Source organism: Gallinula chloropus (genome assembly GCF_964237585.1).
Source record: "Gallinula chloropus genome assembly, chromosome: 1".
NCBI classification, from domain to species: domain Eukaryota; kingdom Metazoa; phylum Chordata; class Aves; order Gruiformes; family Rallidae; genus Gallinula; species Gallinula chloropus.
The window spans coordinates 89,796,251-89,814,937 of NC_140085.1; the positions used below are offsets into that span (position 1 = coordinate 89,796,251).

Here is an 18,687-nt window from a genome sequence, read left to right on the forward strand (position 1 = left end):
TAGAGTATAACAAAGAAAAGGGCTGGGAATGCTTTTTCATTTTTGCAGGAGTGTGATGATGATAGGACTGCTTGCTGTGAGCTTTCATTCTGTCTGGGATGAAACTATGAAGAGAAGACACACACACACACACACACATGCAAACCCCTTTGCTCTGAAAGCTCCTGTGCTCTGTGTGTGTGCCGCTGCTGTCTGAAGGTATCATTTGTGTTTTGCTCCATTTCAAACGCATCTCCTCTTTGCTCGCTTGCTCTCTCTCTCTTTGTCTTTGGAAAATGCTAGGGCACTAAGCTGAGCAGGCTGATAGTGCCACGGATCTTTTGTACACACACACACACACACACATACACTGAGAAATAAACATCCCTGCAGCGACTGGGAAGCTTTCTCTTCATAATAGCATGTGGGCACACACACACACACAGAGCAAGTGGCAAGAGGAGTCCTTAGGATACACTCCATACCTTTTGTTTGGTGGGTGGGTTTCTGTAAGTAAATTAAGACTCATGCTTGGGGCGTGCATCTCTTTATGTAAGAGGGTCATCTTGTAAGTGGGGCAGGTCAAAGAATCTCATGTCCCACACTAAGCAGCTTTGACCCGTGTAATGCACATCAGACTATCACTCTTAATTTGATAAACTAAACACTAGATTGATAATCCTGCCTTGCTTTTCCCCCTTTTCTTCTTTCTAAATATATCCATGTATCTTTGTCTCTTGACTGCGAACTTGTATCCACCTCGCTCCACAGATTAATCATAAATATGGATATAGATGACAGAAGGTTAAGGGCATGGTGGGAAGGCTAAGCAACTCCGCTTCATTTATCATCGCTACAGTGGATGTTTGGGGGTTGGGGGTGGGGTTCACCTGCCTCAGCTTCTTTGACACTTTTCAAGCAATGTCAAGAGCAAAGGTATTAGAACAAACGGGTCACAAATGGAATAATTTTAATCTTCTCTTGCTGTGTGTGGTTAGCTCTGTCTGAGCAAATGACTCTCACACCCTCTGTGTTCTCCTGAGTGAGCAGAAAGAAAAAAGTCTGATAATTTTTAGTCAGTTTGAGCAGATTTATTCTGAGGCATAGAGAGTCAGACCCCTCGATTACTGTATATCAACAGGATGAGCAAGGGTGTTGGAAGGGGCTGATCAGTTGCTGGCAAGTATTTGTAGCCAGTCCTTCAAATGCATGAAGAGTTAGGGAACATTTTAATGGTGCAAGGTCGTATTCTGGGAAGTAAAGACCAGGGACTTTCTTTTTCTGCACTGGGTGAGCAGGATGAAATGTGAATGAGATGTAGTTAAAAACCCACTGGTAGTGCTGAAAGCATAGAGTTGAGGGTGAACAAAAAATGTCTGGTCCCCGTGTGTCATGCGGAGCCACGTGGAGTGGTGCGCTGGGTGCGGGACATGGACGGACAGTGCGCAGCTGTACTCAGCCCCAGCGCCAGCTCTGTCGATGCGCAGCGTACAGTTTGGGGCCATGGGTTTTAAGGAAGATGTAAACAAGCAGGAGAGAGCCCAGAGGGGAGCAGCAGGCTTTCCAAGAGGCCAAGCAAACACGACCTGCACAGAAGGTTAAAAGAACTAGAGTCATAAAAGTTTCCTTGCTCTAAATGGGGAAGACAAAGAGAAACTGCAAGAGTCTTTGTTCCTATAAATTGTTCTCTTAAAGGTGGTATTGATCTGTTGTCCTGAAAATCCACAAGGCAAGAAGTGATAGGTTAAACACCAAGACTGCTTTCTTACTCTGGGACTAGCAAAGTACTGGAATGGTTTAGTGTAGAAAGGAGTATGCGGAGCATCTTTCATTGGAGCTTCTTCAAACCGTGTAGGCAGATATTCTCCAGGAATGGACTTGAAGCTATATTTGATCCTGCCTCGGTGTAGTGGACTAGACCAAATGATGTTCTTGAGGTCCCTCATGGTTCCATGTTGATGCAATTTCTGTGATTCGTCACGGTCAAACCAATCTGACCTCCATATAAGCCATGTGTCTTTTTTTCACCCTCCTAAAATTACTTGAGTCTGAAACTGATGAGATAACAGGAAAGGAGTAAATTTCATGTAAGCAAACTTTTTAAATGCTTGTTGGTTTTGTTTTTTTTTTTTAGCTCATTTTCTTTTAGGAGATTATTAAGGAACAAACTTGTCATTGGATATGAGATAAAGCTGTATCATAAAGTAATAAGAAAAACAAAATTTACTGAATAAACAGAGAGGGAATATATAGCTTGTTCTCAGCATGAGAAGATGCCTCGGCTCAGTGGATGTGTCACTGAACAGTATTATGTCTGGTGTTTAATATGGATTAATAACCAGAAAAAGAGGAGAATACTTAGAAGGAAAAAATGTGTGGATAATACAGCTATGTTTAGGTTACCCAAGCCTAGAAAAGACATAGAGAAGGTCTGGCAGTGAGCTCGCTGAAGCAGTTTACAGGCGTCATGAGAGTAAACGAAATGCAGTACAGCACAGGCAAGGTGATGCACTCAGGAAACAACACATTAGAATTAGTCATGCTCGTTTCTGGGTTCTAAAATAATTGTAACCACTCAAAAGAAAAGGGGAGAAAAAAAAAGGCACGGCTGTGAGCAACTCAGTGAAAACATTTGTTCGGTCTGTAGTGATGGTGAAATAAAAGCATGCAAGATGAGAGAGTGCATTAAGAAAGGGGTAGAGAATAATAGATAAAATAATACAGTACCATTATATAAATTGATGGTACGTGCTCTCCTTGTACACTCTGTTCAGTCTGCTCACCCCATCTCACAAAAGGAAATAACAGAAATAGAAGAATGGCCGGAGAAAGGGAACAAAAATGACTGGAGTCTTTTAATAGCTTCTTCATAAAGGATGATTAAAAAGAGCAACACTGTTTTCTTGAGAAAAGACAAATAAAAGCATTGTGGCAAAGGTATAGAAATAGTCACGCAGAAAAGAAGTTCACTCAGACGTTCCTATTTACCTTTCATTTTATTAGAAGAACAATGAGGGAAGCAATTACATGAAAAAGAAACACTTTCAAACCCCGAAGAGGAAATACTCTTTTACAAAATGCCTAATTAACATATGGAACTTGCTGCCATCAGATACCTCTGAAATCAGAAACTTGGTAAGAGCTCAGGAAGATTCCAACCAGGCTCCTATTTGGATGCTGGTAGGATTCACAGATACAATAGAGAAAATATGAAGATATGAAATACTGGAGGAGACATTAACTAAGATAGGAGGATGTAAGGGGTCTCGAATCTTCCCATTCCAAGTTAACAAAAGAAAAACTAATCACCCAAGTGGCTAGACAGTAGGAGGCAATCTTCCTTTGAAACACATTGTTGTACGGGTGGCCAGCACCGGGTTTTTGGTATCTTTTCCTAGCACAAGCCTTTGGCAGAGGTGTAGAAGAGGCGAGTTGTTACTGTCATGGTGTTTGTCTTATGAATTATGATATTTGAAGGGCTTGTCGATAAGGCAGCTGGTTTCCAGTTCTGATTCTGCCACTGGCTCATTTTTGGGTGTTTCACATCTGCTTCAGTTTTCATATCTGAAAATAGGGTAGATGCATCGGTGCAGCCTTGTGGGCTAGGAGACTTCTGAGTCTTAATCAGTTCCTGGTTGTGAGTCACCCGAATGTGCTGAGAAGCAGTGTGCTGCTGATACCTGTGACAATCCCCTGACAGTATGATAGGCTGCCATGTCACGGTGTTTCTGCGCTATTTTAGGTGTGGCTGGCTCTTGGAAGAGGCAGTTGCATCTCCACCCAGGCATTCTCCAGCCTCATGCCCACTGTTGTTGTATGGACATACCAGTAATGCTCAGGACCATGCTCATGGGTCAGGATCCTCTTTGTGAGACATTATAAAAACATGGATTAAAAATATGATGTCTACCCCTGCCCACTCTATTTGCACTAGATTCCTGTTTCCTATATGCTAATATCCTTCCTCACCCAAATCAATGTTCATAACCACTTCTACCGACCATGCTCTAACCCACTCCTGTGCCTGCAGCACTGCCCTGCCTTTCCTGTCAGTGTTAGAATCATAGAATCATTAAGGTTGGAAAAGACCTCCAAGAACATCTAGTCCAACCATCCCCCTACCATCTATATTGCTTACTACACCATGTCCCTAAGTACCTCACCCAACCTTTCCTTAAACATCTTGAGGGACGGTGGCTTCACCACCTCCCTGGGCAACCCATTCCAATGCCCAACTGCTCTTTCTGAGAAGAAATTTCTCCTAATTTCTAACCTAAACCTCCCCTGACGCAACTTGCAGCCATTCCCTCTTGTCCTATTGCTGCTTATCTGTGAGAAGAGGCTGACTCCCAGAAACCACAACTTCCTTTCAGGTACTTATGGAGAGCAATAAGGTGTCCCCTGAGCCTCCTCTTCTCCAGGCTAAACAGTCCCAGTTCCCGCATCTGCTCCTTGTAAGACTTTTGGTGTTGATCCTTCACCAGCTTCACTGACCTTCCCTGGACACACTCCAGGGCCTCAATGTCTTCCTTGTAGTGAAGGAGACCAAAACTGAATAGAGTATTCAAGGTGCAGCTTCAACAGAGCTGAGCAGAGGGGGTGATTGCCTTCCTGGTCCTGCTGGCCACTATTCCTGATACAAGCCAGGATGCTGTTGGCCTTCTTGGCCACCTGAGCACACTGCAGGCTCAATCTAGAACAATTTCTTGGTATGCATATTGTAAGAGGAACCACACCTTCTGTTTTCTGTTAAGTACTGAGGCGAATCCAGCTCCTGTGTTGTAATTCAAGATTTAGGAATCGATTCAGAAATAATGGTCGTCTTTTTCAGGAGCAGCAAACACGTTTGGTTTGTTGGTTTGGGTTTTTTTTTAACTTACATGAAACTTGCACGGAATTCATTCCTTTGGCAGAGTAAGGAGAGGAAAGCATCAACTGCATACCTGAAATATAGGCACCTCCATCCCACTCCACCTCGACGTCAGCCATACAATACACTGTGCCAGGATACACAAATATGTACCTCCCGTTGTTTTCCACCGCAGCTGCGATTTCTCCACACGATGACACACGTTTCTGTGAGTGCGTGTTCCCCTCGTTCCCCCGTGTCCCATCTGGCAGGGTTTGTGGCTGCTATGGAGCACATACTTACAATTCCCATCAGGCATGCTTGGCCTAAAAAACAATTTAAGTATTTGAATAAATGGTTGTGGTTCAAACCTGCCCCAAGTGATAGGAGAATGTTTAGTCATCTCCTTACTAGGAAATAATCCTAGCTAGCACTTGGTGGGTACTTTGTATTTCCTAAGTGCTTTACAAATATCAATTAATCCTCAGGTACCAGCACACCTCATGCTTTGATGTTCACGCCAGGAGTTGAACATCGACCCTCTGATCATAGAAGCAAGAACCCTTACAGTCAGAGCTAGCTCCAGGATTCTGCTGCCTGAGGGCATCTTCAGCCTCTCTGCCCACCCACTTCAGGACCAGGGAGGGCAGGTTGCTACATTAATAGTTTGTAATAACCACCATGAGCAGAAAATCCCCCAGTTTCCTGGTAGAGAAACCGAGGGAGAGTTTTTTAGTGGGACTGGACTTGGAGGTGCTCTCATCTCCAGCACTGTCCTCAGTTCAGCAGTACCCACCTGCCTTACATGGCAGGATATAAAGGAAGAGTGAGAAGGAAAGGAGAGAGATGCCTCTGCCACTGGAACTGCTGTGGTCCAGGGAGATACTTCTCTTCCTACCCATCAAAAACAAGGTCCTCCTCTAGACAGGCTCCAACCTGCAGAGAGCAAATCATGACTTAGATTTCCACCCACCCACCCCCCCAAATCAATTAGACTCTTTCAGTGGTAGAAGCAATTTGTGTGACTTTTAATGTTTTCCCAGCTCAGCTTGATCAGCACTTTTTGAAGAATGTGGAGCCAATGTCTCTGCTAATCCAGGTAAATCAGCCATATCTGGAGACAGACAGACAGAGAGGGGAGGAAGGGAAGGTACTAAAACCAAGGAAGGCCCATCTCAGGACTAAAAGGCATCAGTGAGGTACCTGATTTATAGGAGGAGAGTTGCCTTTCAGTCATTTTTAATGGAATATTATTAAAGGAAAACCAGGAGCTGTGAAACCTTTCGTGTCTCATCTCCTAATGTATTTATTTCTGCAGCAGGGAACCCTGTTAACCCCAGCAGGTAATGTATTCCTCAGCTGGCAAGGGTGGCAAGGTTGTCCCCTAGAAATTTTATTACGGAACAAACTCTGTTAAATATTTGCACATGAAAAGACTGTCTCAAGGTTTCAGGGCTCTGAAATTTGTTTCCAAGGAAAAGCGCCTGTAGTAGAGCTGCTGAATCTTTCTGAGTGTGGGTATCAAATAGCATCATTTTCACGTCTCTCTGGCTTGTTTTCCTTTGCCAACACAAATGAGTTTAGATAGATGTATGACTAGATAGATGCTTGCCTAAGGCAACGTCAGCCTCTGGGCAAAGGTTGGGTCACACTTCTGAATTGCTTTCCCATAATTTTTCAAGCAGACTAATAGTTGAGATTGTCATCATTGTAAGGAAGGCAAATTCCACGTAGCAAATGACACACAAGCCTCAATCCTACAAACACTTAAGCACCTATTTAATTTTCTGTGCTGTGAATAGTCTCACAGCAGTTGCTGACAGTTCCCACAGATGACTGTACTGAAATGACAACCCCAAATTTGACTGATGTTAAGATTTGGCTTTCTCGTGATACCAAGGAGACCTCTACGAAGAGTGACGATTGCTGCACTGGATGTGTCCTTTGCTTTCTTCATTCCTGCTGTCAGTCCCTTCTTATTTCCTCCTCAGTAATGTTTTCTAGTGCACGGTAACATCTTGAACAAGTTGCAAACCCATTTTTTTGGTTGGATTTCTAATTGGATGGTACTGTTTGTGTGAGAGGAGATCCTTAGAGGTACCCCCCATTTTGCCTAATGTAATGGTCAAGGGGGGAATACTCAAAACGAGAAGTGTTTAACTCCTGTTGCATGAAGTAATGAGCCACTGGCCTTCAATGCCTCTGTGAATGTAGAATGGCAAGTTCCATACATGTGTTTTTAACATTTATCAGGTGTTTCCGTCAAAGGGAATCACCCCCTAGAGTCATTTGTTTCTGCCAGAACAGGGGGAGCAGTGGGAAGTGTGTTGACATTCGGATGTTACCACCTCAGAAAAAAAGGGAGAATCTGTAAATGCACGGTTTTGATTTTATAGGATCAAAACTAAAGAGAACATCCTGGTGCTTTCTGATTATTCTGCTAGGTTTTCTAAGCAGGCTTTGTTTAAACAGCATGAAAGTAGGTGCAACCAAATTAGGCAAATTCACATAGGAGCCTGGTCAGGCAGGTGTGAGCCGCCTGCTTCCAGGGCCTCCCGCAGCATGCCTGCCAAATGGGATTCGAGGCAGCGTAGCCACGCGTGTCACCGTTCATGTGTGGGCACACGCAGAGGAGCCCTGCCCTTCCGCTGCTTTGGGAGCTCTTGCAGAGCGGAGCCGTAAATGACAACATGAGGTGCAGAACTAAGACCTCAAGCAAGTCGAAAAGCCGGGTTATGGTCTCAGTATCACTGGCATAAAACTGCCATGAAAATAGTTACTGTGGCTTCCCAGTTTACTGCTGGCATATCTCAGCCAGGCTCTGCTCTTCCCCGGGAGGGTCCGTGCCAGCGAACACAGGCATAGGCCGTGCCTGTTCGCAGCGGCCTGCTGACTGGGAGGGGGCAGTTTCTTGCGATGCCTTGGTAATATCTCATTCCGGCTCAGGATCGGTGTTCTGGTGTGACCGTAACAGACACCGTCCTGTTTAAATTCTCCTCTGGCTTTTCACCTCTGCCCGTGGGAGCTGCAGCTGCGATGCGGTAGGACCATGCGGTGGGCCCTAGAAAGGGCTGCCCCGCCCCAGGGTGTGTCTCATCACGTGGGGATGCAGAAGTCTTGACTGGTAGTTGGGCTTTGGTGCAGCTGTGTGCAGTCCTGGGTACGTGGGCCACAAGAGCTTTCAGGCGCTCTGTCTCTGGGCAGGACATTGTATTTTTTGCTGGGCAGTGGAGCTCTGGCCCAGCATACTCGATGGAAGGTTTCCCAGTGGGCTTTGAAGAGGTGGGCTCACAGAAAAAGGCCACGTTCAAAGTAGCCTTGGAAAAGTGGATATTTTTTCCCCAATTGGCAAAATGATGACCATGCAGAAGTTTTCTATTAGCAGATTTCAGATTGTCAAAAGATTCTTCGTTTCTTGGCTGGAAGACATCTTTCCATGTGAAAAGTCTTTTCCTTTTCTTTTGAGAAAAACACCAGATTCTTCATTTATTCAGAAACTGAAATTTCCATCAAAAAAGTGTTTCAAAAGCCAATTTTCAAGCAGATGCAAATCCATTCTTTCTTGAATCCAAAGACTGTGGTACACACTCATCTACAGTTGCAGTTGGCTTCCCAGGCTCTCTGCCCTACATCTCTCCCCAGGAGAGAGCACCTGAGAGTTCAGTCCTGTTCCCTAATCCCAGCAAAGCTGTGTGTGCTGCAGCTGGTGCCCAGAGATTGCTGCACCACAATCTCTGTGCAACAACTATGCACAAAATATACTGATATACCGTATGCTTCCTTAATATCCCATTTCCTTTACTTTAAGACCTTCTCACACCCCCCTCCTCCTTCTTCTCTGCTTTCCTCCAAGGGCACATGAGCCTTTTTAATTTTAGGTTTTCATTTTGTTTTGGTAGATTACGTTTTTGTTTATTGCTTTCTGTCCCTCTGAGGTTCCCACAGAAGACTTTGCTGCATCTGGCTTTTATTTGAACGAAGTCCAAGCTTGACTCTCTCCTGACCTCTCTGGGTTCTCTCTTTTCTTCATTCTGGTGTGGGATTGTGTTTTTCATCGCTGGGAAGCTCTTGGTCTTGTCCGATGCCTTTTGACACGGGATGATGGTCTGTCGTCTCTGGCAGTGTTTTCAGAGGCAGGGAAGAACGAGAACGGAGTGTGGCAACTGCTTAATTAAAATGCGTGAGGTATCTGTTCAGAGGGGTGTGTGTGTCATTCCTGCACATTCGTATGTGTGTGCATGTATACGTGTCTCGCTGCTAATTGCTCTGAGCCTCTTCCTTGCCTTCCTGTGCTGGCACTCACTGTTCACCGTTTGCTACAGGGGAAAGCAAAAGCAGGGAGCACACAGAAATGTCACAGCTGAGAGGGTTTCTGTAATCCTCCAACATATGTTAAACATTAAAGCTCCTTCAGCAAGTCTGATGTGCTCACAGTCATCATGGGACCAGCAGTTAAAGCGCCCCAGTGCTGCCAGGAAAACGTTATCCTGGCCCTAATTGAGAGCGACTTAACTAATGTTTCATTTCCTAATTAGTCCTTGTCAGCCGCTGGAAGGCCGTGGATGCTGCTGGTGGCACGGGGCCCATCGCTGCTGTAATTGAAGTTGTTCTGACAGTCTGGGGCTTTGGGGTGATCCATAAAGTAAGGCTGATGGTTTGGGACCAAATTGGGTGGTGTAGGAGAGAGGGTCAAGCATCAGATGAGGCACACTGTGAGCGCGCTGTGCCAAACCTGAGTGGTCACGAATCAACTCTGAAATGACAGAGATGGCAGAATAACAGTGAGGGAATGAGAACATCACTCTGTGCTGTGCACAGTGGGAGTGCAGGTGGCTGGAAAGAGCTGGCCAAAGGGAGCTGCTGGGACTAAGTGTAGGTGGGGAGGAGAAAGATCTTTTCCTGGAGAGGATTAGCATGGCCAAGGACAGACAAGCCATGAGGAATGCTGAGTTCATCCTCAGAGCACAAAGCACCAAGAAGTACTCTATCATGAACTCAAATCTCAGCAAAGGAAAAGGCATCTCAGTGGAGAACAGTATCTTCCTCTCCCTGGAATTCATCCTTCTTGTTCTCTGGCATGAGTTTGGTGGAAAGTGCTCAGCCTCAACTCCTCTTTTGAGCGCTGCAGCTGAGCTCTTGCCTTCCTCACCACCATTGGCTGTCCCCTGTCTCTGCTGGGATGGGGTGTCCCTGTGGCTTTGGTGTTGATGTGCCAACAGCAGAGCCTATGTACGAGACAGGAAGACCCTCTTGTCACGCAGGGACCATGATCACCCAACACAAGATCACATCGTCCTGGATGTAGGGCTGGGCTGGTGACTGGAAAAAATTTTCTTCCAAGGGGAGGTGGGAGAGGAAGAGAAACTGAGTTTGTGATCAAATTATAGTCAAGAAGAAATGATTTGTGGTTGCTTGGCAGGGGGGTTATGCTGCCTTTCACAGAAGATGCTTGCCAAAAAGTTTGGTAAACAGCAGACTAGGATGTATCTGGTAGAGGAACCTGGCTCATCACAGAAATCCCAGAAGTTGCAGAGGGGAGCATCTGGGCACCCCTGAACTTGGCAAACACAGCTGGCAGGCACCCGAAGGATGAGCGGGCAATAGGAAGCCCACAGGAGGAAAACACAGGCAGTCAGCTCTGAGGCTCGCAGGCAGCGTACGGTTGCTTGCTGGCTGCCTCTTGCCAGGCAGCCCCACCTGCTCCCCTCCAGCTCTGGGAAGTGGGGCAGATGGGATAAAAGCATCTCCATGGTGGGGCTGAGCTGACTGCTGGGCCTTGGGTCCCGTGGCAATGCTGGCTGTGTGCTGCTGGGCTGTTGCCCCCCCACCAGTCATGATGCTCATGAAGAGGGTCTGCAGGTCATGGGTCATGTCCTAAGAGGCACACATGCAGTTCAGCAGGGAGTGGTAACAGGGAGACAATAGCCCCCCTAACCTGTGATAAATCCATGCCTCTCCTTGCTGACACTGGTTACTCTTGCTTTCACTCCTAGGGCTGCAGTTTTACCCAAGTCCCCACCCAATACCTTTCAAGAGAAAAGCCTTATGTACTCCCAGGATGCCTGTCTTCTCTCACAGGTGCTCTCTGTGGGTGAAGGTGGGGGGTGACTGGGACTGCCTCTGCCTGGCAGGTGGTATCAGGGAAGGACCCCACAGGATGCCCAGCATACAGACTCTGAACTGGGGATAGGCAGGGAAAAGAGCTCAGCTCAGACCCAGTGTGCTCTTAGACCGGTTGAGGTGCCCCACAGCCCAGTGAGCTGATATGGTGTGCTGCTGTAGCTACTCTGTAGGGTCCCTCTCTCTCCCCAGACCATGGTGGGATGGCTACCTGGCCACCCCAGATCACACAGGCTCTTCCCAGAGTATACAGGTGTCAGGACGAATCTCTGGGTGGATGCGCAAGTGCCATGGCAGTTAAGAAAAACCCAACAAAGCCAACTAGCTCCCTCCCTAACAAGCACATTCAGTGGTCCAGGCTGTGAGCAGACAAGCAAATATGGACTTGCAGTGCAGTGCCCACTGAAAGGAGAGGGGCTGGCGTGTGGTGCCGGGTAGTGTATGATACAGTGGGAGACTGGAAGTTGGAGTGTCCTTGTCTCTAAGGGTGATACTCAGTATACACATCTTCTTCCAAAGACTCTCCTGTTTCCTACCAAGAACCCCATAAAGGTAAAAAATGGGCTTTAGGGTGCACGTGGAGCCCCACTGTCTATGTATAATTCCCATAGCAAGCCACCCACACTGTATCGCTTGCTCCTGGCGCCTACTGAGGTGATTTCTCACTTCATACCAATCAAGTTTCCCGACCTTGGTGCCCTCTGTGAAGTTGTGAACTCGAAGGCAGCATAATAAATTTCCACCTCATCCCAGGTGCCTGTCAGCCTGAAGCTCCTGCAGTAAGGTGAAGGGGGAAAGTGGGGGCTTGTGTCTCCTGTCTCTTTACCAAAGCAGGTTGGCTCTCTAATGCCCCATTAGCATACCACACACAAGCATTCAGCTTTTAATTAGTTACGTGGTGTGATAATTAAGTAGCATTTCTTCACAATTTTCCTCTTGTGTGGAGCAGAGGGGAGGGGGACAGCGCCTGTTGGGGCTGGGGGTTGAGGCTCTTTTAACGTTATGAGTAATTGCGACCCCAAGGAGAAGCAGAAGTGAAATGCGAGCTCTCCCGGGAGAAGCGGTGGAAGGCCCGTGTTGGGGCTCTCTCCCATCTCCCCTCCCACCCCTACCAGTGTGGGCTTACCCTTCTTCCCCCAGCAGCGCGCTCGGTGGGTAGTAACATCTCCCCCGAGCTGAATGTGTGCACCTTCAGCTCCTGGTAGGCTGAAGAAGAGCTGGCCTCCTACCTAGATTGACGTCTGATTGTACGTACGGGGCTGTTATGCAGGAGGCTGTGGGTCTGGAGAATCGCAGGGCTTTCCGGAGCTGGGGAGCTGTACACAGAGCAAAGGTGGAATAATCAAATAGGTGTTTGATGGTGACATGGTAGAGCTGGGAGGGGGAAGTCCTGCACCATGAAGTCTGTGTTGTATTTGGCTCCACAACATGCGTGGGAGGGGAAAACAGCTTTCCCGCTGTCAGGAACAGCGAGGGCCCGTGCCCAGCTGCAGCAGGGCAAGTGTAGCCTCCACAGCAGGGAACCTCTTATTGGAGACCAGAACAGGTATAATTGATCCGTGCAGAGCAGTGGCAGAAATAAACTAAAGCCTGTTACTACAGCGGCCTGTTGTTTCAGCAGCGTGCGCACCGTTCGGCTGCTTATGACAGGGAAACAGATGGCAATTCTGCGAGCCCCGCACATCCTGGCACACATGTAGATTCGAAGAGTTACTGCATCATGGGAGAGGCAGATGCAGGTTTGTTTGGATATGAAATAAAATACAATTTCATAATGAACTCAGCAGCCATACCACCCCTTAATCAGTTCAGAATTGTCTCCACTAAACATCTCCCCACTTCCCAGTCGGAAACGCGAATGGAAATGAACCCTAAAATGCGGTGGGCTTATCTGCTCTTAAAATGTGCGGAAGCAAACATTGTGATACATCTTTGAAATAAGCTCTACAGAAACCTTTGGAAAATTATCCAGCAGACCAACACGGCAACATGAATTTCTTCTAGGCCTGCTAGGACATCACTGCCAAGCCATGCCCTTTGGTGCTCACCTGCTCAGGTGAGGTCCAGCACGTAACTTTCCTTGCTTGCCCTGGCACATCAGGCTCTCCGGCCTTATCTGGGAGGGATTGATTTATGTCCTCAAAAGTGTCAAGCTGAGGCTTAGATACGTTATCTCCTCCTAGGAAGCCTTCTTTCAGCAGAGAGCAGTGTGCACGCTGTCACTGAGTATTGCTAAACTTCTCGCTTTGACTCCAGTCTGTTCCCAAATGGGTGAGGGTGCATCTCCTTCAGGGCATCTTGAAATGGGAGCAGGATGTCTGTCCTATGTGGCACACTTTTGATGGCTGTGTCTTTGCTGCCATGGGGAAAACTCATCTGTCCGTGGCAATGGCCAACAGCTGTTCCAAAGGGCTCTTCTCCATGCCAGGGAGAGAGACTTTCTAGAAGGCACTTTAGCAAAAGTCTATCGCAAAAGTGAAGTGTCAGGTCACCTGCCTCTGGCTTTTGTCACTGTGTGTACGAGAGGGCAGGGGGCACCCAGAATCCATGAAACTCTCTGCAGGGGGACAAGGGAGGTGAATAGAGGGTTGCAGAGCTCTTGCAGATCCTTGACCTGAGGGTGTCACAGGGGTGTTTGGGAAAGGGTTATGAAATTCTGATGGTGAAAAGAGTGTGTGTGGGGGGGTTGCCTCGATAGCAGCTCGCTTTCCTGTTGTTGGGCAACTCTGAGGTGCTTTGCGCCCTTCTTGCTCTCCCAGCCCTGACTCCCAGCTGAGCCAGTAACCCCCAGTGCTGCCCTGCTCTCCCAGCCCTGGGCCTGTTTTACCCCAAGACTATCACTCCTACCCAAATGTGTTATGATGTATGAACGTGTCCAGTGGGAGAATCATCCGCAATTACCAGAACACTTTTTCCATTGACAAAGCTAGGCTTGGTATTTGGAGTACAGGACATAAAAGACTGATAGAATAGAGCTTGATTGATAGCTGGCATGATTGCAAAACTACAGTACCTGCATCCAGACAGCTATAAATTGTACCACAGTGCCTATCAGCCAGCTTCTCTTGAAACATTTGATTAGAGCTTCTTTCAGCCACCCTTGGCCCTCCCCAGCTGCTAGGGAAAGGGCTTTTGTGTGAGAAAACCTTATGTGATTCGAGCTGAAATCGTGTCCTAAATATTTGAAGCGACATGAATTGAACACCCACATCTTTTTTCTGCAGTGCTGAAACTGGCTACTGGAACTGCCTTGCAAAGTGATTGAGTGTTCAATAGCCAAGGCATAAAAATTGTTTGCCCAAACTAAAATGACAGAAATGTCAGAAGATTATCTGCCGAAGAAGATGTTTTTCCCCTCTGTTTTGTTTTTCATATGGTCACTGGCACTGACATTTGAGCAAATCATGGATTTTTGTTGTATCCCTCATCCTGGCATCCCTGGGGAAGAAGGCAGCTGGTTTCTGCACTGAGACGGAGCTGGCTGCCCTCATGTCCTGTTGGGAAGCATCAGAGTGGTGTCACACAAGCACTTACGAGCTGAGGCATGGCACTCACTGTCTCGAGCACCATGCCACGCTCACGAGGCAATGCTGGTGTCTTCATGTGGCACCATCACTGTGACATATGGATGCAGCAGCCTGTTCCTTCCATAAAGAGACTTCCTTGGGGAGCCTCTTTGCTGGGCTTTCAGGCACACTGTAGCAGGACAGTGAGAGTTGCCCCAGCCCCCAGAGGAGGGGCTGCATTATCAGCACAAAGAATTGGGCTACCTACATGGGTTTCCTTACCCTGTCGTGCCCCTTCTGCTCTCAGGAGAGGGCTCTGGGCTGAGGAGCATGAATATGTGAGTCACGTTTTGCTAAGCTGTGCACCTATGTGAGAGTACTACCAAGTTTAAATGACAATGGGCAGAGACCTCCCACGCTGAGCTGTCAAGAGTAGCGTGTATTTATTTATTTATTCTCTTTTTGATAATTTAGCTTAAATCAATGTGACACACACTAGTGTGTTTTCCAGTATAAATCAACAACAAAATATAGTTCTGTCCTTGTTATGTGTAGAGGCTGGCATATCCGTCTGCCTGGCAAAGAGGGCTCCGGGGGCCTGACAATGAAACTTCCCTGGGGGAATGCACTTTTGCATTTGCTTCCCAAATTGTCTATTGCCTCTGCAAGCACTTTTTCTAATGAGAATAATAAGCTTTCATGTAGAGACACTTGCAACATGTGTTTACTGCTGTGAAAGAATTTAGATAGAGGCTTAAAGGAAAGCAAAGTAAGGTATTGTCTATGTATCTCCTTGAGAACAATGTCAGTTTATGCAAGGGAACTCGGGATTGTTGAGGATACTTGAACTTGGTTGTGGGGTTCTTTTGATGGAAGCAGAAATGAAATAAAAGCACCTAGCAGCTTTGAATCAAAATGCTGGCTACGTTTGGCAGAAATCTGTGAATCAAATTATTCTTGTATGTGTAGCTATTAAGCAAGAGCTGAATACGTTTCTCAATACTTGATTTCTTCAAGTATTTGAATGAGAAAGGAAGTAAGTACCACTCCACTTCCAGGGAACGGGAGCGCAGAGGAAGGGGAGGCTTTTCACAATCTGACTCCATAGGCCAGCTTGAGAATCCCAATTCTTTTCCTATTTCCTCCTTGTCACAACACTCTTGCATTTCTATATCAAGACCCCAAACAGGTGAAATCTCATCATGGTGCTCATGGTATATGAAAGAAAAGCCCAACTGAGGAGAGCACAAGTTGGGGTCAGTGGGGCTCTCCCAAATGGGAAGGTACAGGACCAGAAGGGGTTTGTTGGCTGTTTTCCTCATGGAAAACATGGTGAATCAGCTGCAACCCACTGATGGCCATGGAGCAGGTGACAGGAAAATTAGACTTTAACAATCAGCATGCAATAGCTGCAGCTGTGTCAAGGAGAGCTTTCCTCAGGGAACTTTGGGATAATGCAGCGGGCACAGCCGTAGGGGGAGAAGACACAACCCCCAAGGAATTTGGGCTGTGGCCTCTTGCCCTCATGTCTGCAGGAAACGACTTGCTCAGTGCAGCTCAAAACCCTGCTTTGCCTCCTAGGCACCTCAACACCGGGAAGATGCAGACAAATTGGAGAGAACCTGGAGAACAGCAGCTAGGATGATTAAAGGGCTGAAGGATTGACTTATTAGGGAAGAAGATTAAAGGAACTAAATATGTCTAGGTTGGCTAAGTGGCAACTTAAGACGGGACATGAATGATAACAATCCACCAGCTTTTGAAGGAAGCAAACAGCTAGGGAAGAGAGAGAAAAAGAGAGGAATTGACAAGTCTGGTTCAAGGGGTGAACAGTAACTGACTGAGCATATGATAATTTAGGTCGAATAACAAACAAACAAAAAAATTCCAACTAAAATCCCAGATAGCTGATGGGTATCTTACAGGGAGTAATAGAAGCTGAACTGTGAGATGCATTTAAATAGACACTTATGGTAAGAACTAAGCCCAGTGCTTGGGTAGGCTCCTATGTCTTGGCTGCAGTCCATCAGCACTGCAGTCCTTCCTAGGCCTGTCAGTAATTGCTCCTCCTTGGATCATGGCTGCTAAAACAGTGAGAAGTCAGTGCTGGGCACTTACACATCCATCCTCGCTGAGGATAGATCTGTGAGGAGTGGAAAAAGGGGTCTGAGATGGTGACGTGGGGTGGGGAGGCTGCTCAAGAGCCCCTCACGTTCCTTTCCTGTCTGTTTTGGGGGATATGGAACACTTAAATGTGCAATTATCTTTGACACTTTATCTTGCCAGCAGGTTCAGGAATCAGGTTAAAGATTTCATCTCCTTCTCATTTCCTTCTCGCAAGTCGCATGGCCATTGCACAGCGCATGTGTGGAGCTGCCAGAAATTCTGCGTGTTGAGAAACTTACTATAAAGACAGCGTGAAATGGAGGTGTCAGAAAGCTTCGTGCTGCTAATTAAGCTGGTGTGCATGGAAACATAACTCTTGTCAGTATTTAATTCTGTACCATGCCTTAAAGCTCTGCTGATGTAGTACTCTGCTCCTGCCCTGCGGCCCCCCGGCTCTCCTCGCGCCAGCACTTCCCTTGCCAGCTCTGCCTGCACCCTCACCCACCCCACTGCTGTATTTCATACTTCCGTGTACAGGAGCTTCCCCCAGAGAAGTCCCCAGCACATCATCTGGGTGCTCAGTGCCCCCCTTACTTGGCAAAGTCTCCAGATGTTCCACAGTAGCATTTCCCTTCCTGTCCCTGCAAGGATGACAAAGCTGTCTCCTGGATGGGTCCCTGGCTTTGCTGCTGGTAAACCCAAGGTGGGTCCATGGAGAAAACAAAGTTTTGGAAGAGTACCAGGGAGCTGGGCCTTGGCAGGGAAAAGCCTGGGCCAGACTGTGTCCCGAAACAAGGTCCTTGCACATGGCTTTCGTGAGCATCTTCCGAAGTCGGGTAAAAACAACCAAAGTATCATTGGCAAGAAAGAGGGAGATGACTCCATTTCTGGAGTCAGTAAAGAGGTGGCATAAGGCCCAGAGGAGCTGGTGTTCCTTGGGGTACGCTTGGGTTAGCTGTCCTCCCCCAGCCCCTCTCTGTGCGGGCTGGCCCGTTGGAAAGTATGATGCCGAGTCCTCCTTCCTGTGTTGTGGAGATGGGGCTTCTTCAGCCCCTTCCTGCTCTGCACGCCTCTCCTCTCCTTGCTGCAGTGCGAGGTAGGTGGGTGCAGGTCTGTCCCTCCCCTGCAGTGATGGCCCAGCACCAGCTGTGTTGCAGAGGACAGTGCTGGCTACATCTCTTGGTTGAAGTCATAGTCAATCCACCAGAAAGCATGGATTTACTGGGGTAGAACGGCTGCGGGGGGACTTCTGCCACATGAAGAGCCCGTGCTGTGTGTGCTTCCTTTCTGCACGGCGTGGCACAGCCCTTCCACCGAGGGCAGGCCTCGGTCCCCTCTTGACGCACACCAACAATAGCCGATATTGCCTGTAATTCCCTGTCACTATAGATTTTCTATACCAACAGCAGAGAGATGTTTGAGAGGCTGAGGCGGGCAGGATGTAGCGCCAGCAGAATACAATATGGGGGTGTGTTCCCGTACAATAAGTTCTGCACAATTTAAAGCCAGCCGCCCCCCCCTCCTCCCCCACTCCCCCCGCTCCATGTGATCGACTATACTGCCTGCACCGTCCCCCCTCCTCCCCCTGCCACCCACCCACCCCCCAACCCCCCCCCGCCTTTTAGCACAGAGGCTGTTTTGCAGAAAACACCATCGGGAAAGCGGCTTTTGCTAAATGTTTTATAACGTGCCAGGGAACCTTTATCAAACATTTAATCCCAAACCTGGCTTTGAAGCAGGGAGGCATACAATTCCGTAATTAATTTTTTTTTTACCTTCTTTTGCTAATCGCTGATAAAAAGCTTAATTCTATTAACAACTCGACTTGACAAATTGCACCGTTCAACGGAAGCGTTTAGAAATTAATTACGCATTTTATTGCATTAGATCGGATAAACAGGGGAGTGCCGGCTGAGCAAGGGAGGAACATCAGCACCGGGCCCGCCGGTGGGATGGCGGCCGCTTTTTCCACCGGCTCCGAGCACGCCAGTTTGCATGGCTGGAGAATCGCTGACGGGACTGTTTTCCCATTTGTTTGCTCTGGTCTCTCTGCTGATTGCAAAAGCTCCACGTAGGAGAGTTTATTTTTGTAAAGGTGAATTGCGAAGCTCTTGGTGGAAATTCAGC

General features: G+C 47.5%; 1 protein-coding gene across 2 annotated transcripts in view; it reads left to right on the forward strand.

Annotated features, from left to right (window-relative positions):
* LSAMP (limbic system associated membrane protein) overlaps positions 1–18,687 on the forward strand; it is a gene marked incomplete at both ends in the record, with an annotated part of 312,320 nt that overhangs the window by 56,478 nt on the left and 237,155 nt on the right. The window lies entirely within an intron of this gene.